Consider the following 25,534-nt stretch of genomic DNA (forward strand, 5'->3'; position numbering starts at 1 on the left):
GTACGTAATCAATAGATTTGCTATTCTAACCCAATTTATCAATAATCCTTTCATAAAAAAACAACTCACACACAATAACTAGCAGCTTACATAGATCTTACTGAAAATTTTGTAGGAAAAGCAGAGAAAACTATTTACATCTCACTCTACCACAAATCACAGAAATCCCCAATATAACCTCTTCTCAGCCAGAATACTATTGGGGATCTCCTTTTTGACCCTTGGGTAACTACCTACGAGTAGAATGGCTAGATTATATAATAAATGGATACTTAATTAAAAAAAAAATCTACCAAAAGTTTTACCATTTTACATTCCCATCAAGTGTGTATGAGAATTTTTGCCAATCTTTGGTTTAGTCAGTCTTTTTAATTTTAGCTATTTTATATCTTATATTTATAATGGTCTTGTATCCATGTACATAAAGAACTACTCAAATTAATAAGAAAGGGAACATAAAAATTAACACGATTCTTGAATAAGCACTTAACTAAAGAAGAGGAGGCTAATTCACTTGCCGAGAGTAGAAGCAAGAAGATCTTAAGGAGAAAGATGAATCTTTAAAGTAAGTGATGAAAGAAATAACAACAGTTCATGACCAGAGCACACAGAAAGATTTCATAATAACACTGGGAGCGTAGCTGAGACATTTTCCAGCATGTTTCCGTAATTTCTCTAATACTGTTCACTCTCTTGGGAATAGCAGAAAATCAGGGTCCATCTCAGAGATTATACCACTTTATTCAGAATGGAATAACTACTGAAACAAATGATCTCCAAATTCCAATGACTTGTTGCAAAAGAAGGGTTTGTTTCCCATTTGACATTAAAATGTAGGCAGTGAATGGTCTGTTCTCCACATAGTCACTCGGGTGTGAAAGTTCATTTTATCTTGTCTCTCTGTAGTCATGTAGATCTCCTGAATTCTCTCCATGCATCCACTGCTTGCAGGGAAACAGTGCTAGAATTAGACGTGGTGGGCTTTTGTGGACCTGGCCCAGAAATGCTGCTCGTCACTTCTACTCACACTTCCCTGGCCAGACCTTAGTTATTGGTTTCATCTAATTGTTAGAGAAATTGATAGAGAAATCCTTTGACCTGGAAAATGAGGATAATAAAGATACTGGTGACTACTTTCAGTCTCTGATACACAAGGCAAACATCAGATACCACAGTATTTTTCAGAATAGGATCAAAAACAGAGACATGGGAATTTTTCAAGTTCAGTTTCTAGAGTAACATGATGTATTATACACTCGTTTTCATTTCTTCTTCTGAAAGCTGCCTTACCTCCCCACCCACCTCCTCAATATCCTTAGCAATTAGTGCCCAGGCTCCTTTTTTTACCTCATTCCTGGCATCATCCTCAGCTGGACATTACAGTTCATGTTCCTCCATCACCTCTCAGCTCTGTGCTGAGAAGTCATCATTGGGCTTGAGTTTGCGCCCTCTCCAGATAGCCATTCTAGTTGCCTGTGGTCTGAGTGATACTTGTGCTCACGTAGTTGGTTTCCTCTGCACTTTTCTTTGCCTATTTAAAATTCTATTTATTCTTCAAAGCTCAACGTAATTCAATTAACACTCCTCTGTGAAGTTTTTCCATAATAACCAAATACCTAGGCTCTTGACGTACTTTTAGATAATTCATCTTCTATTTAATTACTTTAATATTGGATTGGAAACTCAAGAACTTTGGGAATTTATTTTTTTCATCTGCAGTATGGAAATAATAGTTGTTTTATAGAATAATGGTAAATGTTCAACCTAGTATATAAAATACAAAGTATCTAGTGTATAATAGATACTCAGGAATCCTAATGATAATTTCTATTCTGCTCAGAACTTCTTTGGTGTTTTTATTTTATCAGTTCTTTCACACATTGCCACATTTTTCCATATGTTATTGGCATCTGTGCACTCATCTTCTCCTTGTCATTGGATTTGGGATTATGAACAGATGTTCTTTCTTAAATGTGTGCATGTGTGTGTGAATTTTTAATAGTACAGAGCACATTCACTCATGGCATAGATCCAATAAATGTTTGCAGAAGTTCTCATCAAAATAGTAGATGATGAAAAGATTTAAGCTAATGTGGTAAGTACAGAAAACACAGACTTTTAGTAAGAAGCAATCCTGCATAAGCAAGCACAAACTATATCTCAGTAAACAATAAAGTACTATATGAACTGTACCATATTACACAAATGCAAAAGATTATTATTACAAAGTAGAAAAATATCAAAGTTAAAATTGTATGTGTTCTCCAGTTACCATTAAGAGTCCAGTTCATAATTCCTTTGATTGCTTTACTCCCCCAGGAGGTGAGACAGAATGATTCCCTGTTGAGAGAAATTAAACTCGTTGGTCATTTGCCATAAGAAATAACTTGGTAGAGCCATATACAATTCAGTAACTGCTCCTCTTTATTAAATACTTCAGGAAAGCCCCATGGGCATCTGGTTTAAACAAATATATAGAGAGAAATTTCAGTATGTAACCAATTACGTACGTATACTGAAAAGAAATTTAAAAGATTCAGAATTTGACGGTCTACCACAAAGTGGTATTAAGCACATTTTGTGATTTCATATACACAGATTTCCATTATACATGCAACTGACAAAAATAAATATACCAAACTCTTTCATGGTATGTAATTTTTATCTTTGTATTAGTATTAAGATCTTGATTCCAAAAAACACTGTTCAGGAAGTTGATTTATAGCATTAAAGTTGTTGTTTCTTATGTGTTTCTAAGAAATGAAAAGTTACCAAGTTAGTATGTGGAAGTAAGAACTGGGGCTAAAATAAAAAATAAATACAACTAAAAATATTTCATGCCCTCATTTCTTTGAAGCCCTAAAGTGATTTTTAAAAAAAGAGTTCATGTTATGGCCCTAGTTGAAAATACTTCTATCATTGCCATTTTATTATGTAGAGCATTAAACTGACATGAAATCTAGGTTGCTTCTGATTATATAAAGATTGGGAGAGAAAGAGCCTTTTCAAGTATGAAGGTTTCCTGCCTACTCCAGGGAACTCTGTAGTTAAAGAAAATGTGAAAGTATAAAAAATGTTTATTTCTTTAATTAAAGTAAAATAGATTCTGATAATGAGCAATAAGACATATAGGGCAAAATGTGTCTGCAAAGTGTGCTTTTACATGTATGAGTCTACATTACTTCAATAACAACCATGATATATTAAGTGCTACCATATGTGAGGCACAGTACAGTACAAGTTGCTTTATAGATTATACCTATTGGCTGGAGTGCACCCTGCCCGCCCCCCATCCCCTTCACCATTCACTAAACACACACATTCATAAAAGAAATTCTGGAACTAATTATCTTGGGGAAAGATATAACCAGATAAACCTACTACCCTGTTTTTCTTTGTCATGTCCCATGACTAAAGGCTCTCCTGTTCAGCTGCCCTGTTATGTACTTCAGTCACATCCATCCATCCATCCATCCATCCATCCATCCATCCATCCATCCATCCATTTATTCAAAGCTAATTAAGAGTATGCAGTGACTTACTGTGAGTTAGGCCCTTCCTTATGGGACGCAAAATAGATATGGTTTTTATTGCTACATAACTGTAGTCGAAGAGATGGACAGTAATCAAGTATATTTAGGTAATTACTTGATACTTACCTAATAATTAAGATAAAATAAGAGCCATGGTAGACATAAGTTATATGAAATGATAGAGAGAACAGTAAAATCTAATTTAGTTTGGGGGCTTGGAAAAAAAAATAAGAAAATAGTATTTAAATGGGCATCAAGGAATGATTAGGAGTTAGTGAAATGAGAAAGATGGGGAAGAAGGAAGAGCATTCTAGGAAGAAACACTACAATTGAATAAGTGTCTAAGCATTGGAGAACTGAAAGAGTACTAGTGAGGCAATAGTGCAGTGAGTAGAGGGAGAGGGAGAAGGAAGCAGAACCAGATCATGGAGGACTCAATATGGATTTCAGTGGTTTTAGATCTTTTTAAAAAAACTATTGGGAAATATTTATAATATTGGTTATATTTATAATCTTTATACTACATACTATTTGTAATACTTATACATGTTAAGTACTTATAATACTGATGATTTAAAGCAGAGGACTAACATGATCAGATTTACCTTTTGAACAAAATTACGCTAGCTGCTGGTAAGGAGAAGATATATGAGGAGGTCCAGAGAGGACAGGGGATATAAGATGAGATAAATTATGTTTCCTTGGACCACAGTAGTCGCAGAGTTGAGAAGTATTTCTATAGAAAAGACTTGATAATTATTATAGCCTACAAGACGGTTCCCAATGATCTTCACCTCTTTATATTTATGCTCTTGTATAAGCTACTTCCATATTGAACCAGATTGATCTGTGTGACCAACAGAATGTTATAGAAGTGGCAATGTACAAGGTGTGAGCAGCAAATATGATGACTGCTGCTGCCAAGTGCCATCCAACAGAAAGGCAGGGATCTTCAATGTGGGAAGTGGTGTGTCAAAGCTCAGTAACAGTGTGTGACAAGTTTCAACTTGTTCGGTGCAGTCAGGTCTGAGCTACGGTTGAGAGAAGGTGTGTTTTAAAGTATGCTGTAAATCATGGATAACGAACAATGCATTAATATGAAATGGGCAAATGGTTCCATCCTCCATTATGACAATGCTCCATGTCACACATCACTTCTGTTATACAGCAATTTCTGTCAAATAAAAACATTACAGTGTGTCCTCATCCACCTCATTCACCAGATCTGGCACCATGCAACTTCTGACTCTTCCCCAAAGTCAAAATGATTCAGGACATCAAGGCAGCCACAATAGTACAACTAAAGACACTCATGAAAGAGGACTTCCAGAACTGCTTCAGAAAGATGAAAGAAAGATGAGAGAAGTGTGTTTGAAGCAACGAGGGATATTTTGAGGGGGATTAATGGCAATGTGTCTTTTACTGTAATATATATTTTTAAATTTAAATATTCACCATAGTTTTTGATCACATACTGTATGACTACTGAGGTTAGAACATAAAAGGCATTGCAACTTGTGCTGATGTCTTAGATTGCTTATTTTGGGGAAAACCAGCAACTATGCCATAAGTACACTCAGGCAGCCCTTTAGAGAGGTCCCTGCGGAGGAAAATTGGGGCTTCACGTCAACAATCAAGACCAACTTGACAGCCATGTCAATGAGCAAAGTTCAAAGTAGATCTTTCTGCCCTAGGCAAGCCTTCAGAGCAGAGCAGCCTTCCCTGGTCCCTGACTACATCATTAAGGAGACCTTCAGCCAGAATTGCCCAGCAAAGTCACATCTTAGTTCTTGAACCACAGAAATTGTGAGACATAACAATAGTTATTGTTATTTTAAGCCACTAATTTGTTACACAGCAACAGATAGTTAACATGGTGACAAATTACATATGGTAAGTGAGAAAGAGGGTGATAGCAAGGATAATTTCTAAACTTTTAGCTTGCACAACTGGTTTGATATTCTTTTATAGAGAATACAGGCAGTGACCTAGTTTTTTGATGATAGAACAAATTCTGTTTTATTTTAGATGCATTTTGGGAGACTTTGGGACACACAGTGATTATAAATATCAGGATACTTAGTTGCAAGCAAAGTAAACAAGCTTTGTCTGATTCAACCAAAAAAAAAAAATTAACTAAAAGTTATTTGGGGAAAATCTTTAGAAGAAAACAGGAAAATATCAACATGAACTTTAAGTAGGTGATTATTTCTTAAACAGAACAAAAAAAGCACTGAACATACAGAATAACCTGAAAGTTTGGAAATTCTCTTCTTTACAACTTCTCTTTATCAAGACACCATTAAAAGAGTTAAAAGACAAAAGCTACCCACAGACAGAGACATGATAAGATATAGATAGATAGACAGATAGATACATAGATAGATAGATATAGATATAGATATATCTTTCAAAGGAATCATATCCAGAATACATAAAAAATCACCTACAAATATTTGCAATACAAATATTAACAAAGCATTATATCCAGAATATACAAAGAACACCTACAAATTAGTGGAAAAAAGCAGAGATCTCAAGAAAGAAATGATTCCATGTGTGAATAGGTAGTTCAGAGAAGAAGCGATCCAAATAAAAAATACACACATGAAAAGGTACTCAATTTCATTGTTGCCATTGACTAAATGTTCATGTCCCCCTAAATGTTTATGTTGAAACTCTAATCTTCAATGTGATATTTGGAGATAGGTCCTTTGGGGGTGATTAGGTCATTAGGGTGGAGCCATTATGATGGGATTAGTCTCCTTATAAGAAGAGACAAGAGAGAACTTGCTTCCTTTCTCTCAGCCGTGGGAGGAGACAGGGAAAAGGTGGCTGTTTATAAGTCAGGAAGTGGGCCCTCCTGAAATACTGGATCTGCAAGAGCCTTGATCTTGGACTTATCAGCCTCTAGAACTCTGAGAATAGTTTATCACTTAAGCCACCCAGTCTATAATATTTTTGTTAGTAGCACTCCAAAATGACTAAGACAATTGTGTGCCAAGAAAATACAAATTACAACTAGTTCAACTACATAGTCACCAAGGTGGTTAAAGTGAAAATGCCAGAAAATGCTAACTGGGATTTGTATACACTCTAAGAGAAGAGTAAATTGTTACAATCACTTTAGAGAACTGTTTGGCAGTACCTAACAAAACTGAACATTCACAAATCCTATGACCAAGCAATTTCACTCTTAAGTATGTATCCAATTGAATTGCATACATTTACCCACCAGAAGACAAATATAAGAATGTTTGTAACGGTAGTGCTTCAATAATAATGGAGATAGACCCCATCTGGCAACTATTCAAATGCTTGTATATACAAGAATGGATTAATAAATTGTGATATAGTCACCTGATAGTAAATATACCAATAAGAACAAATAAATTTACAACTACATGAAAAATGTCGATGAAACTTAAGAACATAATGTTAAGTAAAAGAATTCGGACACAAAAGAGTATATACGGTATGACACTTTATCGAGTTCAAAACTTATGGTTTTAGATATCAAGGTTATGGTCACCTTAGTAAGAAAGGCTGTGAAAGAAAGCGAGCATAAAGGAAGCTTCAGGGGGTACTGATTACATATTTGTTATTTTTTAGCTTGCAATCATTTACTAAGCCTATATACTTAGAATTTGTTCACTTTTCTGTATCAATTTTATATTTCAGTAAAGAGTTTAAAAGAAAAAAAAAATGTTATCTAGTAGCTCACAGAATTACCACTCTGGTCCAGAGCCACACCCATGAATATAGATTCAAGAACAATGGCCAAAATAATACCATTGAACTATTCCAGTGTGAACCCCGCTGTCGACAGGGTAGCTTGCACTCTTACCTTGTAAGCACTGAACACTGACTCCTGGAACTGATCCACCACAGCTGCTAGTCCAGGGTTTTGATCATTTTTCTGCTGCCATCATCACCGAAGGAAATGTCTCACAATTTCAATTCATTATGTCACCACTTCTCCACTCAGAGTCCTTGGCAGGTGCATCTGAATGATAGATCCTATGTCATGTTCACATGCTCTTAACCACAAGGAAATGTGGGAAAGCAGGTTTGGAATTTTGTACTTCTATTGTGGAACAGAGATTGTGCCTTTTAATTTCCTCAGACACGAAAGGAGGGTTCATATGCTGGGAAGTGAAAAACAATGTCAGATTTTGACTGCATTTTGTCATGCAGTGGCATGGATGTACCGGGATTTGAGTCTGTAATGCAGAGGAGAAATATGGGCTGCAGATCTAAATTTGGAATTACTAATATATAAATATTAATTGACGCTATGGGTATGGATAATATAGAAAGAGAAAGAGATCTCAGGTCCAGCTCTGAGGCATTTCAACATATAATAGAAAGTGATAGAAGGATGGGCTGGCAAGGTAGACGAAGAGGTAAGGAGGAAAACTGTAAGAGTGTGGAGTCACAGAAGGGAAGGAAGTCTTTCAAGAAAGAGGGAGAATTTAATTGGGTCAAATGATGTTGAAAAGATGATTAAGATAACATGCCAAAAAATTGTACAGACATTGTTTATATAGACATGGAGGTCTTTGGTGACTTTAATAAGAGTCGTTTCTACGCAGTGATGAAGCAGAGATGGAGGAAGACGGATGAGAATGGATTTGGAAGTGAGTGGGAGGACAAAGAACAGGGACAAGTATTTTGAAAAGTTTAATGATGAATGAAAGAAGCAAAATTTTCTTGAGTGTCTCATTTTTTCTTCATTGATAACACGTGTCCTATATTGTTACTCACACCTTTTACTTCATCATAATTTGTAACCCAGGACATTGGTTTTATTTGGTTTGTTTGTTTGTTTGTTTTTGTTTTTGAAGGTAGTGGCATCCCTCACTAGAAATTTTTCAGAAGCATGTCCTATGTTCTTTCCTCCCCCCATATTTTTATGTTCTGAGGGCTTGAAAACAGTAAATATTTTTTAAATAAATAAATCTTGCTTTCAGTTATAATCTCCACAGGGACCTTAAAAAGTAGTAAGAAAATTGAGACTCATAAAGTTTATAGAATGTTTTCATGTTTATCCAGCTAAGTCTGTGACTAAAAGTCAAGATTTAAGTCAAGATTTAAGTTCAGGCATACCATTACTAACTCCTCAAATGTTTCGCATGTATGTATAAGTTACATCATTCTCATGGTCATAATTGTCCATTTCTAGGCATTGCTTCTTTCTTACCAGGGAGCAAGAAAGAAAACAGACAAAGATGTTAAGAAGAAAAGATGTATGCCAGATGAGTCTGTTACATTTTAGGAAGGAAACTGATTTTTCGTGAAGACCCAGTAGCAGCCTGATAATATCTTTTGAGCCAAAGTTATGTCACATGACCATCAAAAATACAATGGAGCCTATGACATCATTTTTAACTGAGTACATTGTTGTCCTGAATAAAATTGAGATTATGTTAGTAAAGAATTAGGAACAAACCAATATTGGTTAGACAACTAGCAACAGCTACCTCAACACATAATCAAAAAAATAAAAGTTATATATATATACTGAAAATTACCATCAGGAAGGGTCCATATTAAAGATATAAATACAGCACAACAAAATTTTCTCTACCAATGGAACATACCACTTTTTTTTGGTTTTAGTTAAATGCCAGTTGAAATTAGGTTGACATATTATAATACCTACAATTTTATTTGCTGCCTTGGCATTAGTCATACATAGGGCACAAAATGTCTCAAAGTTCTAACCATGACTTTCTCTCCTGATATGCCTCCTGCCCTGCAGGAAAGTCTCCCCACCCAGCTGGTTTTCCTATCAGCTGCCCTGCTGCATTGTACCTCAATCATACTGCTTCAGTTCCCTGCCACCCTTTGGAATTATTTAAACAAATCATTTACATTCTCCTGTAGTAACAAAGGGTTGCCTGATCCTCTTATTACTATAAAGCCTGACTCCCACAGACCCTGTTTGTTCACTTTCTTCCCAAGTACCACCCTTTGTGGCCCTACATAGCAAGTAATGTCTTCCTCCCCTCAGCTGTCAGTATACCAGGTAAGACAATTAAGTTTGTGAACTCATCCTAGAAAAAGTGCTACATGACTCATTGCTGAATATCACTACGGTCACCTTGGAAGTACTCACCTTGGGAAGCTACACACCAATGTCAGTGCCTAGTCCACCCTCCAAAGCAATTTTGGAACTCTTTTTCTGGAATGGCCATCAAAGGTGTCATCGTATTACACTTGATGTCCTGAATGTCATCAAAATGTCTTCTTTTCAATATTTTCTTTATCTTCAGTTAAAGAAAGAAATCATTGAGGGCCAGAATAGGTGAGTAGGGAGTGTGTTCTCATACCGTTATTTATTTACTGGCTAAAAACTCCCTCACAGACAGTGCCCTGTGAGCTGGTGCATTGTCTTGATGCAAGAGCCGTGAATTGTTGGCGGAAAGTTCAGATCATCTAACTTTTTCATGTAGCCTTTTCAGCATTTCCAAATAGTAAATTTGGTTAACTGTTTGTCCAGTTGGTACAAATTCATAATAAATAATCCTTCTGATATCAAAAAAAGGTTAGCAACATCATTGCAACAAATTTGCGAACTTGTCAGACCTTCGTATGTGACTACTAAACTGCTATCAATCTCCTCTGTCTAGTGTTGGGTGTCCTATGTTTGATTATCTTGTAGTATTTAAGGTGGGGGATCTCTCCCTTAATGACAAAGTGAAGAGAGGTAGTCTAAACTGTTGAGCAGTATGAAATTGCTAAAATTTGACAGTTTTTGACCTATAAAATGACAATTTTATATGATCCAGCCTAATAATTCATTTATATTAGGGACTATGCTGTATCAAAAACATATAAATTCTTAAATCTTGAAATCACTCCAGTCCAACGAGACGATCCCCCAATGCTAGGCATGTGGAAAGAGACTATATGAGGAAGCCAAATTCTCTTTCTCACTCTATAAGTAGAACAGATGGCTTTTAAAATTTCTCTTTTTCTCACTCTTGATCTCACTCCATTTCTGTACATGTGTGTTTGTGTGTATATCTGTCTCTCTGTCTCTCGGTAGCTCTCTTCCCTGTGTTATAAGGTAACTGAACATCCTTGAGAAACCATAAAAATCATACCTGCCATTGTAAAAATTGACTCATACCTAATGGGAGTCTTGTGAAGATATCTAAGGTTGTTGTAAAGTTATTACTCTAAAATAATGAGTTTGAACACCCCTATACAGGAATTTAGGGAAATTTAGGAAATTACACATTTTCCTGAAAAATAATTGAGAGACGTGTGTCTCTCTCAGGAAACAGCAAAAGGAAGCAGCTGGAAATCTAAAATGGGATGAACACAATGAACACCTTTTATCAATATTTCAATTTATGGGCCTGAAGACCATCCCCACCCTCAACACCCCATATAAAATTATAAATATATAATGTAGACGAGGTCACACAATTAAGTTCATGAACTCATCCTAGAAAAAGTGCTACATACCTCATTGCTGAATATCACTACGGTCACCTCCCAAGTATTCCCCTTGGGAAGCTATGCATGATGCCAGCACCTAGTCCACCCTTTAAAGCAATTTTGGAACTCTTTTTTAGAATGGCCATCAGAGCTGTCATTGTATTACCCTTGCTATCCTGAATGTCATCAAAATGTCTTCTTTTCAATATTTCCTTTATCTTCAGGTAAAGAAAGAAATCATTGGGGGCCAGATCAGGTGAATAGTGAGGGTGTTCCAATATAGTTATTTGTTTACTGGCTAAAAACTCCTTCACAGACAGTGCTGTGTGCTCTGGTGTATTGTCATGATGCAAGAGTCATGAATTGTTGGCGAAAAGTTCAGGTCATCTAACTTTTTCATGCAGCCTTTTCAATGCTTCTAAATAGTAAACTTGATTAACTGTTTGTCCAATTGGTGCAAATTTATAATAATCCCTCTGATATCAAAAAAGGTTAGCAACATCACTGCAACAGTTTACAAACTTAATTGTCAGACCTCGTATGTAATTATAATATATGTAATTATAATATGTAATACATATGTGTAATCTTGATATGTTGCCAAAATTCAAAGAAGAAATATTCTTATTCAAAAATTGTCTTAAGTTGCTGTTGAATGATCCTTTAGGGCATATGGAGGGACGTGCTGCTTTCCGTCCAAATGATCTAAGAGAGTTTGGAGTGGGCATCAACATTCTGCCTAGGGATGGTGATTAAAAGGAACTGAAGGGGTCACTTTGAAGCATCCCACAGTCTTACCTATGGACTTTGACCTGTGGACAAACTTTTAATTTCTGCTTTCTTTTCCAAAGGAGAATGTCAGTTCAAATATCTAGATGGCTCAAGCATGCAAAATAAACCTACCTTCTGCAGAGAACAGAAAGCAATGTACATGATATTTTAACACTGATAAGCATTTTGTTGATTAACAAAAGAAAAATTCATTGAGTTCTTTTTCTTTTGTCTTCTGAACTTTCTATTCTGTTTTATTTAAAAGAATCTAAACAACTTAGCCTCATATCTTGAGGAGCAAATTTCTAAAAGAACTCTGCCTCATGCTGTAGTTAGAGGTGTTTGTGTTTTCTAAATTAATTAAATGTTTATTGAACGTTCTGCCAGTTACTGGACTAAGAAAAGCGCATTTATAAGTTTTTAGAAGTTTTTTTTTTTTTTTTCATCTTTCCAATTACCAAAGTATGTTATTATAATAGATGCTACACAGAAGTTGGTTTGGGTGGACTAATTGGGATTGGATTAAATAAACTGCTGCCAGGATTTTACCAGTACTCTGCCTATGAGATGAGGCCTAGATGGGTCCTCCTAGAAAATCAAAATCTACTCAGGAGACAGAGAGAACAGGAAAGTGCTATGGAAGTGATAGCTAACCTTCAGTGGGAGATATCATTTGACGTGTCTGACCTGGAATACTTTATTTGCCAGGAGGCTTCAATCCTCTTTGCCTCATGCCTCAGCATGAGTCTCTCAGTTTTGGGAAGAAACACTGAGATGGGGGATTTTAAGTAGTACCTTACTGAGAAGTAAGAGTGGTGATTTACTATCGGGAACACCAGTAGAACAGACATGCAAACTATGTTTATGGCTTTAAACATCCTGTCAAGATCCTGGAGGTAATCTAACCTGCAGTTCCTCAGTGGGGATGATGACCCAAGAAAGGCGATCTATGTTGAGGCATCAGCCAACACCAAAATACATCTCTGCTCTGACCTTGCTTGGGTTCATGGACTCCAGCTCAACAAACACCTGTTTACCAAGCCAAATGGTATAAAAATAAGATACATTGATGATTTGGATTTTAGATAGAAAAGAAATGTATAACAAAATATCAACATTAAACTGAATTTATGAAAAGAATGTTTATATCATGAAATATCTAAGCACAGTGAAAATTTTTTTCCCCATTTTTTAAAATTAGTTTCAAGTGCACAAGACAATGCAATAGTTAGACATTTGTTATTTACATCCCTCACACAGTGACAACCCCCCTCCTGTACTCTGACAATTATAAGACACTGAAGAGAGAAATTAAAGAAGATACAAATAGATGGAAATACATACCATGCTCATGGATAAGGAAGAATTAATATCTTTAAAATGTCCATTCTGTCTAAGGCACTATACAGATTCAACGCAATTCCTATCAAACTACCAAGGACATTTTTCACAGAAATAGAACACATAATCCTAAAACATATGGAACCATAAAAGACCCCAGATAGCCTCGGCAATCTTGAGAAAAAAGAACAAAGTGGGAGGTATAACGATACCTGACATCAAATTATACTGCAAGGCTACAGTAATCAAAACAGCATGGTACAGTGCACATTTTTGAGAAGAAATAGAATCCATGGGAAGAAATTGACAAAACATTAGCATTCCTATGTTTTACAAAATAGGGAAAGAAAACAATATGCATTGGAAGGAGAACTGTCATAATCAATTAGCATTTATTGCATTCTTATTATGTTTCAGGTCCTCTGGTTAGAACTTTGTAACTATTACCTAATTCTATCCTCTCTAAACCACTAGGACAGGGGTGTCAAAACTGCGGCCCGCGGGCCAACTGTGGTCCACAATCCATTGTTTATTGGCCCGCAGCAAATTCCAAAAATATATTTAGTTTATTTAAATAAACCAGGTGATGCAATACGTACTTCACCTTGAGTGAGTGGCCCGACTGTTTGTGTATTTTACCGCATATGGCCCTTGGTAAAAAACGTTGAACAAAGTTTGGACACCCCTGCACTAGGAGGTAGATATTATTCCCATATTTACAAATGAGGAATCTCAGGCTTAAAGATATTAAATAGACTTCGCACTTCACAGGGCTAAGGAACTAGTAAATAATAGAATTGGCATTTGAATTGTGCTCTAAAACATGTTTGACAGATGTTTGGATCAGTTTTGAGAAGTTTTGTTAGCATGCAGAGTATTAGGATTATATTCAGATACATATAACAGAAGAATTCCAAAACCTAGATAAGATAGAAATTTATATTCTTATGTAAAAAACTCAAGCACCAGATAGCCTACAGAAGCTCTAAGGGGCACCAAAGACCCAGCTTCTTAATCTTCTGCCTCACCAACATCTTATCACATAACCCTCATCTTGAAGGTTACTTCTTGGTCCAAGATACCTACTGGAGTTCCAGCTATCAGTTTGAATTTCACACTGGAAAAAGATAGAAAGCAGACAACTTTTAGGTGAGTCAGCCTCCTTTTGCAAGTCATTCTTGGAGATCTGGACATGACCACTAACGGTTCATTGCCACAAACTTGGTAACAACCCCTAACTGTAACAGAGGATGGGAACTTCAGTCTTTCATTCTAGATGGCAACGTGTGCAGCTCAAAAAGCAGAGTTCTGTTACCAAGGAAGAAAGTGAGACTGGATGTTAGAACAGGAATATAATTATCTCTGCCAAAAATATCTGCAAATGGTGCTCTCCCCCAGTTTTATTGAAATAGAATTAACATATAACATTGTATTAGTTTTAAGTACACAACATGATGATTTGATATATGTATACCGTGTTTCTCCGAAAATAAGACCTAGCCAGACAATCAGCTCTAATGTGTCTTTTGGAGCAAAAATTAATATAAGACCTGGTACATGTTATATTATATTATATTATATTATATTATATTATATTATATTATATTATATTATATTATACTATACTATATTATATTATACCCTGTCTTATGTTATACCCTGTCTTATATTATACCCTGTCTTATATTATAGTAAAATAAGACTGGGTCTTATATTAATTTTTGCTCCAAATGACACATTAGAGCTGATTGTCCGGCTAGGTCTTATTTTCGGGGAAACAGGGTATATTGTGAAATAAATATAGTTCACGTAGTTTCCTCAGATAGTTTCAATTTCTTCTCGTGATTAGAAGTTTTAAGACCTACTCTCTTAGTAACTTTGAAATATATGATACAATATTGTTAACTTTAATCACCATGCTATATATTACATCCCCAAGATGCAAATTATGTTTTAAATCTTATATCTTATCCAAAATCTATAACATTCAGCTACTCTTTGAATTATTTGTATGCAGTAAAATCTTAAACAATTGAAATAATCAAATAGGAGGGTGTGTTTAAGTTATTTCTTTGTTTTAGGATTTAGCAACAACCATTTTTGTTTCAATCCTTTAAAAACACATTATTGATTATTACTTTAGTATATAGATGCTAGTGAACACAATCGATATTACTCATGGAATTATCTGAAGTGCTGATAGCAGCCCCTTTAGTTATCATTGATCCCTATACATTTCTCTAGATTTGTTTGATAAACACCTTTTCAAAAAGTATTACTTGAAGCTGTATTAGGTGCTCAGAAAGGATTAAAAGAAAATAAAGCATTTTCTTTTAAGGAACTTAAAGTCCAGAAATACAGAAAATTTTAATTATGTGTTTTGGTTTTAAAATGATCTCAGATTACAGAAAAGTTGCAAGTAGAAGTGTTATTACAGTAAAAATAATTTTCCCCTGACCTTTGAAAGTAAGTTTTTTTGATATGATGCTCTATTACCTCAGTACTTTTGCATGTATTTCCTGCAAGCAAGGACATCCTTCTATGATCATAATAAAACCTTTAAAATAAGACTATTAAATATCGAATAGTCCATCAAAGAATCTTCGGATCCCATAAGTTTCATTAATTGTACTGATACTGCCTTCAATAGCAAATGGTCCAGCTCAGAATCATGTTTTCTATGTAGTTTTCATGTCAGTCTTTTTAGTGTTCCCAGTTTTTCCATGACTTTCATGAGGTTGATAATTTTGACAATTGTAGGCCAGTCATTCTGTAGCACTTCCATCAACTGGGGTTCATCTGGTATTTCCTCATAATTAGAGTCAAGTAATTTGTTTATTGCAGGAATATCACAGCAATGATGCTAAGTGCATCTCTCAAGTGGCACATCATATTAATTTGTCCCATTATTGGTGATGTGGTCTTTAATTACTTGGTTAGGGTGGTATTTGCCTGGCTTCTCTACTGTAAAGTTACACTTCTTTCCCATTGTAATTAGTACACATTTTGTGGGGAGACACTTGTATCTATCTTAATGCTATTCATTATGAAACTTTCAATTTCTGCATGCATGTATGTTTGTATTTATGTTGGTACAGATTCTTAGAGTCCTATATTATTCAATGGGTTTCCATTCATTGCTATCACATTTTATTCTATTGCTCATGCTATTCCAGATTTAGCCAGTGAGAGCCCGTTTTAACTGGCCTCTTGACATGCTCCATCATTCCTTGGATACTTCTTTTTTCTAGCAGAACAGGATATCCCAGACTCATTTTGTGCTTCCCTTCCCCATACTTGGAACTAGCTATTTCTCAATGAAATCTTTGTGTTTTTTTATTGGAGAATGGCATTTACAAATCAAGGTCTGGGTGCTAGGTGTGCTCATTTCTATTGAGTTGTTGCTGCTCTTAGGTCCTCTCAATGGGCAGTGCTAGAGAATACACAGCCATAAAAAAAAATATAGATGTACACACATACATACATACAAACTCACAATTGCATCTATATTTATCTACACATCAGATATTAGAAGGTTGCATTGATATCCCAAGACCAATCCAACATGACAGGTTCAACTCTACTTTTCTCTGTTGTCATATCTGTAATTTCCTTTTCAGGAAGCAACCAGCTCACATTATCCTTAATATATTTATTTGTTGAAGCCCAGCATGTAAACAATCTTCCATTACTACTGCCCACTTTGCCCTCTTGATAACTTTAGCTATCAATGATCCCCTGCTCTCCCTGCTTGAGCTCTGACACACTTTCCTGAGCAGCCTCCACACCCCAGGTGGACACCCTCCTTGCTCCACATGCTTGTTGGACAAATGTTTGGCTCTAGAACCAGAGCAGGGAATCTTCAAAATGATCCTAGGACATCTTTTAGTGCCAGAAAGTAAGCAGGTGCCTAAAGAATGATGGGACATGTCAAAAAAATACAGTGGCCAGCTTTAGTGGCTCTCCTTGGCCAAATCTAGAAAAATCTGAACATCAAAATAATGATAATGAGAACATTTTGATGGTTGCCAGATGGGAGGGGGTTTGGAGGGATGACTGAAAAAGTTGAAGGGATTAAGAAGTACACATGTCCAGCTATAAAAACAGTCATAGGGATGTAAAAGTACAGAAGCAGAAATTTAGTCAATAATATTGTAATAACCATGTATGATGTCACATGGGTACTAGACTTATCAGGGTGATCATGTGTAAATTCTACAAATGTCTAATCACCATGTTGTACACCTGAAACAAATATAATATTGCATGTCAACTGTAATTGAAAAACTGAAAAATATATATATTAATTAAAAAATGGTAATGATAAGAAAGGATTACAACTCTTGAATAAAGAATCTATGAGTCTTCCCTGATACAAATAAAATATGTAAATGTATAAAGGAAGAATGAAAGTTCTTCCTTACAGTAGAAAACCAGCAAATGAATTTATAAGGAATGATGGAATTAGTAAATCACAACTTGTAATCCATCATAATAGTATTTGATTCAGACAAAATGTATCAATAGATGCTAAAGTCAATGGGTACAGTTGGAGGAAATATGGGATATTGACATAGACACTAAATTCTTTTGCATAGTAACCTTATTTACAAAGGGTAAAAGTATTAATCTTTAGTAGAGAAATATGGCAGACGACCAAGGAATCAAAGTTATCATCACCAATAATAAGATAAATAACATATTGTATGTTATACTGATATGCAGAAACATAAGAAAAATGCTAATTGAGAGATAACCTACCAATTATATGGCCTGTACTCCACAGAAATCTCAAGATTATCCATTTAGGATATAGAAAACTTTATCAAACATCATTCCCACTCTAGCAATGAGAAAAAAAAGAGAATCATCTAAAAAATCATAATTTTATTTGAGCCTATCAGAGAGCTGAGGTCACAAAGCCATTGGGGGAATTGAATCTAAAAAGTGACAAGTTCCTCTAAGGAGAGATGGGATACAGGAAATATGTTACATTTGGCTACACACAACAGGACAAGATGATTACCATAAAAGTGGGTAGAATAATTATTTTTTTTTAATAAATTTTATTGGAGAATATTGGAGAACAGTATGTTTCTCCAGGGCCCATCAGCTCCAAGTCGTTGTCTTTCAATCTAGTTGTGGAGGGCACAGCTCAGCTCCAAGTCTAGTTACCATTTTCAATCTTTAGTTGCAGGGGGCGCAGCCCATCATCCCATGGTTGAATTGGCAACCTTGTTATTGAGAGCTCGCGCTCTAACCAACTGAGCCATCTGACTGTCCCCGGAAGCTCAACAGCAGCTCGTTGTCTTCAATCTAGTTGTGGAGGGCGCAGCTTACTGGCCCATGTGGGAATCAAACCAGCAACCCTGTTGTTCAGAGCTCACTCTCTAACCAACTGAGCCACCCATCCACCCCTAATTTTTAATTTTTAATTCTTAAAGTCTTGTTATAGACCAGCATGACAGTTTAATATTCCTACAAATCTCAGATATAAGAGAAGTCCACTCGCTCACCAGCTGTTTTCCATGTGCATCCATTAGGTGTTCATGGGAAAGATTGGGGACAGGGAAAGAAACCTGAAAGAGCCCCCTTAGTGGTACAGGCATGCAGGACCTGCCTGAGCGTGTGGGTGGTGGAGTATTTGGAGAAGGCCATCCGATGTAGACCCTGTCTGAACACGAGGTGGTGATGAGAAAGGAATGCTCAGAAAACCCTACCACAGAATCCCCTATGCACAGGGCCTACCTCAGACTGAGGCTGCAGCAAGAGAACAAAGAAAGCTCTGCTCCTGCCACAAACCTTAGACCGGGAACAAGAAACAGTCTTTCACCAAGGGAGGGGCAAGAGCAGAGAGAGAAACCCCCTATGCAGTGTAGCAGTACAGACCCACAGAAAGCCAAGGTGGAGTGCTAGGAAAGCTCCAGCACTCCATGACTTGCATTAAGCTCCAAGTAATAGAGGCCCATCACTAGAGGCAGCCCAAAGGCAGCTCAGCTACAGATTAGATTTACTCAACCCTTCGCCTCAAAGTGTGTGACAAAAGAAAAGGCAGCCCACTTCCAGGCATACTTTTTTTTCACCTAGCCTTAATTGTCCTTCTGCTCTCAATGTCTCTCATTTATTTAAATATTATGAGGCACACAAAATAAGAAAAAAAAGACCTATGTTTAAGAAATAAAAGGATAAATAGAACCAGACTTGGAGATGGCCCAGAGGTTGTTAGACAAGGAGCTTAAAATAATTATGATTAACCTGTTAAAAGAATTTAGTAGTGAAAAAGGTGTTACCATGCATGAAAAGATGGGGACGTTTCAGAATAAAGAAGGTATAAAAAAAGATTCGAATGAAAATGTAAGAAAAGTACATCAGAAATGAAAATCACTTCAATAGCCTTACCAGCAGAATGGATGTAATGATGAAAAGAATCAGTACATTTGAAGATAGTTCAACAAAAATTATTCAAACTGGGGCCGGCCTGGTGGCTCAAGTGGGGGGAACTCCATGCTCCTAACGCCGAGGTCGCTGGTTCGATTCCCACATGGGCCAGGAGCTGAGCCCTCTACAGCTAAGATTGTGAACAACAGCTCTCCCTGGAGCTGGGCTGCCATGAGCAACCAGAGGTCTGCGAGAGCTGCTGTGGGCTGCTGTGTGCTGCCATGAGCAGCCGGTGGCCAGCATAAGCTGCTTGACGGCCAGCATGAGCGGATAGTAGCTGGTGAGAGCTGCTGTGTGCTGCTGTGAGCTGCCGACAGACAACTAGTGACAGGCTGCTGTGGCGGGCGGGGATGGAATGCAAGGCTCATAATATCAGCATGGGCCAGGGAGCTGTGTCCTACACAGCTAGACTGAGAAACAATAACTTGAACCAGAGTTGGGGGAGGGGAGGTTGAAGAAGGGGGGGGATTATTTAAACTAAAACAAAAAGTAGATAAAAAGAGTGAATAAGGAAATAGAAGTATCTGAATTATAAAACAATACCAAACAGTTTAATATACAAATAATTGGAATCTCAGGAAGAAAAGAGACAGTGAGGCAGAAGGAATATTTAAACAAATAAAGGTCAAGACTTTTTCAAACATGATGAAAGACAATAAGCCACAGTTCCAGAAGACTCAGCAAAACCCAAGAAGTAGGATAAATGCAAGCAATTATATTTTTAAAAGATTTTTTAAAAATCAAAGTCTGTTACATTTATGCACATTATTACCATGTCTAGCCATTTTTTATTTTTTATTTTTTTGGTGTGTATTGATTCAAAAGTCATTCTCCTTCTACCAGAAATATTCTCTTTAACAATGTCTTTTCATGCAAATCTGCTGGAAATAATGTATCATAGCTTTTGATGTGTGAAAAAGCATCTTGCTTTCCTATTTGCAAGATGTTTTCACTAGGCATAATTCTGAGTGGAGAGTTATTGTTTTCTTTCTGTATGTCAAATAAGCATATCTACTGTCTTCTGGCCCCATAATTTCAGAAGAGGTCTATTTTCCATCTTTGTTTCCTAGTGTGTAGTATTTCTTTTTTCTCTGATTGACTTCAGGTTTTTCTCTTTATATTTGGTTTTCAGCAATTTGAATATAAATTGCAAGCATGTGTTTTCATATTTATCCCAAAATTCTTAAATTAATACAGTAGATAACACTTCCCAAGTCATTTTATGAGACCATCATTATCTTAATAGCAAAACCAGATACATTTAAAAACCCCCAAAATATAGGCTAATATTCCTCATGAGCATAAGAAGAAAAAAATATTTAAAAAAATAACAAATTAAATCAGAAATATAGTTTTACAAAGGACAATATATCATGACCAAGTCAGAATTTGCCCTGGTAATTCAAGTTTGATTCATCATTTCAAAATCAGTCAGTGAATATTTAAAGTCTCAACAGTCAAAAAAATAAGTTATATGATCATCTCATTAAATGGGGAAAGAACATTTGATAAAGTTCAATATACTTTTAAGATGAAAACTAAGTAAAGTAGACATATGCTTGTTTTTTTGTTTGTTTGTTTTTGTGTAAGTGAACTTTGTTACTTCCTTCTCTCAAGAAATTTGTGCATTCATTCTAAGTTGTTGAATTTATTGGCACAAAACTGCTGAAAAATGTTTCTGTATTATCTTTTAATGTCAGAAAAATCGGTAGTATGGCCTCTCTTTCATTTCTGATATTGATAAATTGTGCTACTTTGTTCTTAGTCAGTCTGGCTACAGACTTACCAAATTTATTGAACTTTGACAACAAGCAGCTGCTGGTTTCACTGGTTCTATTTCTTTTTTCTCTGTTTCCATTTTAACGATTTCTGTTCTTGCCCTTATTGTTTATTTTTATGTCTTACTTTGGGTTTAATTTGCTTTTCTTTTATTAAAAAAAATTAAGGTTGAAATTTAAAACATTGAGACAATTGTTCTTCTCTAACTATAAACATTCATGCTATAGATTTTCATCTAAGCAATGTTTGAGCAGCCTCACACAATTTTGAAATGTGTTTTTATTTTCATCTAGTTTAAAATTATTTCATAATCTCCCCCCGGGAATACCTTTTTGACCCATGGATTGTTTAGAAGTATGTTTAATTTTCAATTATTTCAGAATCCTCCATGTATCTTTTTGTTGGTGATTTCTGGTTTAATTCCTTTATACACCCAGAACATATATTTTTTTCCGTAATTGCAATCCTTTTAAGTATAGTAAGATTTGTTTTAGCACAGCATATGCTGTATCTTGGTGATCCTTTCATGTGTACTTGGAAAGAATGTGTATTTTGCTTCATGGAGGTAGATTGTTTTATGAATGTCAATTATGTCATGCTGATCAATAGTGTTCTTCATATCTTCTATACTCTTACTGGTTGTCTGTTTATTTGTCCTATCAATCACGGACAGAGGAGTGTTCAAGTCTACAACTATAATTATGGATTTGTCTATTTTTCCTTTGAGTTCTATCAGTTTTTGACTTGTATTATTAGGGCTTAGGCATTAGAGTCATTATGTCCTCTTCATGAATTGACCCATTATTCATTATCAAAATTTCCTATTTATCCCCAGTAATAATTTTTCATTCTAGTATCTATTTTGCCTGATAATAATATAGACACTACAGTTTTCTCTTGACTAGTGTTTACATGGAATATATTTTTTTCATCCTTGTACAGTTAAACTGTAACTCTTTTTTTAGAGTTGGGGTCTTATAGATGGTGTGTAGTTGATTGTTGTTTTTGTTATCAAATCTGAAAATCTCTGACTCAATCTCTTTTTATTTAGACGTTTAGAACATTTATAATTAATATGATTTAAACTGACCATATTTCTATTTGTTTTGTGCTTGATTTCCTGTTTCTTGTTCCTTTTTTCTTTCTTATTATCTCAGAATAATGGGGCAATTTTTAACTTTTCATTTCATCTCTACTATTAGTTCATTGGCTAGAAGTTTTTGTTTAATTTTCTTTAGTGGTTTTTATATGAATTATAATAATAATTTTTAACAGTGATATAAAAGATCAGAGAGATTATTTGGAAGTATACTGTTATAAGTATACTGTTATATGTGAAGTAGAATAATATTATTTAAAGGCTGACTGATAAAGACAGATATTGTAAACTTTAGAGCTACCATTAAGCAATACCAGTGCAGGTACTATTTTAGTTCTATAGAGGTTATCTGGTGTCCTCCTTTGTAGCCATTCTGAGACCAGTACTCCAGTCCTGCTCTACTAATGGGAATTATTATATTTTGTTTTGTTTTACTTTGGTGTTGCTATGGACTGAATTGTCCCCCAAAGTTCATATGTTGAAGCCCTAACCTCCAATGTGACTGTATTTGGAGATAGGCCTTTGGGAGAGCATTAGGGTTAGATCAGATCATGAGGGTTGTGCCATCATGATGGAACAAATGCCCTTATAAGAGGATGGAGACCTCTCTTTCTCACTCTCTCCCATCTCCCTCCCCCCGCCTGCCTTCATGCACACAATAAAGAGATCACATAAGCACACGGTGAGATGGCAGTCACCTATAAGCTAAGAGAAGAGGTCCAGGAATTAAAGTTACTTTGCCAGCACCTTGATCTTGGACTTCCCAGCCTCCACAATTGTCAGAAATAAATTTCTGGTTTTTAAGTCACCCAGTCTATAATACTCTTTTTTGTTATGGCAGCCCAAGCAGACTAATAGAGGTGTTAACAGATATCTCCTTAAATGGATGGACTTGGACTCTGCAATAAATCTTTTCATGTTACAATAAGGCTGAATATAAATGAGTATAAGGGCCTTCTCTGTGCCATCTGACAGAAGCTATAGAGAATAGTGTTGAGGGAGAAAATGCTAGGAAATTTGATAATGGCAAAATGTTTACAAAGCATTAAAATGAGAAAGGAAGCTATTCAATACAAGTATAAACCATAGGCTTCAAGCTTTGAGGTATGTGTGTAAAAGTGGGTACAGAAACTGCATGTGTACTTTTGCCCTAACACACTGTATACAACATTATGCAGAGAGAAAGTCCACCATTAGAATTTCATTTTTTTTTGATACTTTAGAAGGGCAGCATTTTATATTCTTATTTATGTTTCCTACGGCATTCTGCATATTTTAACAGCTCATTAATATTTGTTGATTCAATTTAATTTTATTTATTTTGATTGCACACTGCTTTTTCCTTCTAACCTTTTAAAAAGCCAAATCACTTCATTTGCTAGGAGACCTTGGTTGGTTCCATTGTAGATAATATGATCAAATTGTTTCACTTCTTTGTAGCTCAGTTTCATCCTCAGGAAAACAAAACGGTAGGTCAAGGTGATCCTATAAAATTCATCCTTTCATTAAAATGACACCATTTTTTGAGCACTTATTCGATTATAAGCACTGAACCAGGCACTGGTATTATAGTAGTTCCTGCCTTTATGAATCTTTATGAAACTAGCTCTGTTTTATTTTATTTTTTTATTATTTCATTCCATTGCCTTATCAGAAATCTCATTACCTTGCAATGCAATATATGAGATCTGACAATTAAGTTTGCAAACTCATCCTAGAAAAAGTGCTACATACCTCATTGCTGAATATCACTATGGTAACCTTCGAAGTACTCCCCTTGGGAAGCTATGCATGGACAGCAGCACTTAGTCCACCCTTCAAAGCAACTTTGGAACTCTTTTTCTGAAATGGCCATCAGAGCTGTCGTTATAGTACCCTTGCTATCCTGAATGTCATCAAAATGTCTTCCTTTCAATATTCCCTTTATCTTCAGGTAAAGAAATAAGTAATTGGGGGCCACATCTGGTGAGTAGGGAGGGTGTTCCAATACAGTTATTTGTTTACTGGCTAAAAACTCCCTCACAGACAGTGCCCTGTGAGCTGGTGCATTGTAGTGATGCAAGAGTCATAAATTGTGAAATGTTCAGTTCATTTTCATCTAACTTTTTCATGCAGCCTTTTCAGCACTTCCAAACAGTAAGCTCGGTTAAGTAGGGAGGGTGTTCCAATACAGTTATTTGTTTACTGGCTAAAAACTCCCTCACAGACAGTGCCCTGTGGGCTGGTGCATTGTAGTGATGCAAGAGCCATAAATTGTGAAATGTTTAGTTCACTTTCTTCAAACTTTTTCATGCAGCCTTTTCAGCACTTCCAAATAGTAAGCTTGGTTACTGTTTGTCCAGTTGGTACAAATTCATAATGAATAACCCCTCTGATATCAGAAAATGTTAGCGACATCATTGTAACAAGTTTGCGAACTTATTTGTCAGACCTTGTATGTTGGGATAAAGCAGCAGTAGCGAGTAGAGTACTGTGGATTGACTGTCTCAGCATCTATTTCAATTTCCTTCTAGTGTTATAGAGGCTAGAAAGCTGAAAATCACATTTTCCAGATTTCCTTGGAGCTAAGATTCTGGATATGTTTATGTTTCACCAATCAGGTACACAAGTGTGAACTTAAATTGGGTTAAGTAGAGAGAAAGGCCCTGCAGGTGTGATGCTTTTGTTTTGCTGGTGTGGATAGCAGGAGAGAAGTTATGGAATTGGCTGGAGCAGCAACTTCTTGATACAGCAGATGGATTCCTAATCATGATGGAAGATGCAGCACCCTTATAGAAACAGTGCTGAGATGTAGCTTAGAAGTCATTGTTGAAATAAAGTCTATTATTTAATTTCTTCCCCAAATTCTGTAAGTCACTTAACACACATCAGTAAATTTCTTTCTAATTCAGTACTCTGCAACCAAATGCTGAGCGACAGAATTGATTAACAAAAGGAAAAACATGCCTAGGAAGCATTGTGGAAATATTCTAAGTCAAAATTTCCCAGACTGATCTGAAAATATTAGTGATCTGAGGGGTGTTTGAGTGTATTGGATTTCTTTTCAGTAGGACTTCTGAAAAACTCTAAATAGTTAATTTTTGTGTTAAATCATACTATGCAGCATTTCCTCCAAGCATTT

At 35.8% G+C, this 25,534-nt stretch overlaps 1 long non-coding RNA gene across 2 annotated transcripts; it reads right to left on the bottom strand.

Moving 5' to 3' along the window:
- Positions 1–506: 506 nt before the first annotated feature.
- On the bottom strand, positions 507–11,029 carry LOC109451385 (uncharacterized). Of its 2 annotated transcripts, XR_012497446.1 has the most exons (4): positions 9,655–11,029; positions 7,381–7,539; positions 1,348–2,340; positions 507–1,098 (listed from the first exon to the last, which is right to left on the bottom strand). It is a non-coding gene; the product is annotated as an uncharacterized LOC109451385 (long non-coding RNA). The 2 variants fall into 2 exon arrangements; XR_012497445.1 differs by lacking the exon at positions 9,655–11,029 and having other exon boundaries at positions 7,381–8,614.
- Between the last annotated feature and the right edge of the window lie 14,505 nt (positions 11,030–25,534).

This window comes from Rhinolophus sinicus, linkage group LG06, assembly GCF_036562045.2.
Source record: "Rhinolophus sinicus isolate RSC01 linkage group LG06, ASM3656204v1, whole genome shotgun sequence".
NCBI classification, from domain to species: Eukaryota; Metazoa; Chordata; class Mammalia; order Chiroptera; family Rhinolophidae; genus Rhinolophus; species Rhinolophus sinicus.